This window comes from Tenrec ecaudatus, chromosome 14, assembly GCF_050624435.1.
Source record: "Tenrec ecaudatus isolate mTenEca1 chromosome 14, mTenEca1.hap1, whole genome shotgun sequence".
Lineage (NCBI taxonomy): Eukaryota > Metazoa > Chordata > Mammalia > Afrosoricida > Tenrecidae > Tenrec > Tenrec ecaudatus.
This window is the reverse complement of record NC_134543.1, coordinates 1,068,161-1,069,580: the sequence shown is the minus strand read 5'-3', so window position 1 is coordinate 1,069,580 and position 1,420 is coordinate 1,068,161. Positions and strand designations below refer to the sequence as shown.

The following is a 1,420-nucleotide window of genomic DNA, read 5'->3' as shown; positions in this document are numbered from 1 at the left end:
TAACAATTGCACAGTCTCATTAGACAGAGAGGGTGGATTGGGAAAATATTTTTTGAGTTTATTTTTTGTGTGTGTGCGTTTTTTATTTTTTAGTCCAAGTGAGATATGAGTCAGGCAAAGAGCAAAGATACAGAGTATGGTGTCACTCTTTGCCACCTCTTGAAGAATCATATGCAGTGGTAACGAATAAGAGAATGAAAGAGTTTCTTGAGGAGAGACCCCTGCGGGGAAAATGGAGGACGGGAAGGCGGGAGAGGAGAAGCCGGAGACTCTGCAAGGAGCCCGAGCCGGAGCCGGAGCCACTGGAGGACCTGAAGAAGAAGCAGAAAACCCTGTGAAAACTAAGACTGTTTCTTCCAGTAATGGAGGGAAAGGTCCAGCCGCAGCGCTGAGACACGATCAGCTGAGGAAGAAGCTGAAGACTCCCTACCAAGCCTTCAGAGATCGCTGCGTTTGGATTTGCCGTGAGTAGTCAGACGACAGAGAAAGCACCAGCCATATCCATCAAACTTGGATCAAGTAAGCCTAAAGAAACAGCTCCAACTCTTGCTCCAAAAACCCTTTCAGTAGCAGCAGCTTTCAATGAAGATGAAGATAGTGAACCGGAGGAAATGCCACCAGAAGCAAAGGTGAGGATGAAGAATATTGGAAGGGACACACCAACATCAGCTCGACCAAACGCCTTCAACAAAGGAAAGCACAGGTTTTCTGATAACCAGAAGCTGTGGGAGCGAAATATAAAGTCTCATCTTGGCAATGTGCACGACCAAGACAATTAAATGATGTGTTTTAGGACTGGGGTGGGGGTGGGTGTGAAGTCAAAAGGGACGGTTTCCTTTCTGAAATGATGGCGTAAGACGGTCTTTGGAGCCACCTTTTTGTTTTGTTTACTACTTTTTTAAATTAAAGATTGAGTGGTAACTAATAAATGAGAGTTAGAAATTAGAGGTAATTTATGTTTTATATGCAGATGTCAAGACATTTGCTAATTTTGCAGTTTCATTAGTTTCCAAAGGTTACAGAAAATAAATCAGAAATGGTACCTTTTTAAGAATTGCATATTTTTTTAGACTACTGTTAGCACCTGAGGGAAACAAAAACTTATTGCTATTTAAACTGGTTCACAATACAGGCAATTTACTCTCTAAACTCCCTCATATAAATTGTCTGGCTCCCGGGAACAGCCTTATCGAAAGGGAGCATTACTATATTGGGAAGAAAATTGTTACTGGACTAGTGACTGAAAGTAAATTTAGATAAAATTCAGCGCTTTTTCCCCCCTTATGGGCATTTGTTTCCAGTCATAAAGTAGTTTTTGCATTGCTCTCAGTAGGTACAGATGCTTAGCTCTTTAAAAGTAGCCATTTTTGACATTTTATGTAAACGATTGAATATTTGAAATTGCTCACTTCACCTTAAT

General features: G+C 41.1%; 1 pseudogene; it reads left to right on the top strand.

Moving 5' to 3' along the window:
• The first annotated feature begins 208 nt into the window (after positions 1-208).
• On the top strand, positions 209-801 carry LOC142425647 (PEST proteolytic signal-containing nuclear protein pseudogene; annotated as a pseudogene).
• Positions 802-1,420: the final 619 nt, after the last annotated feature.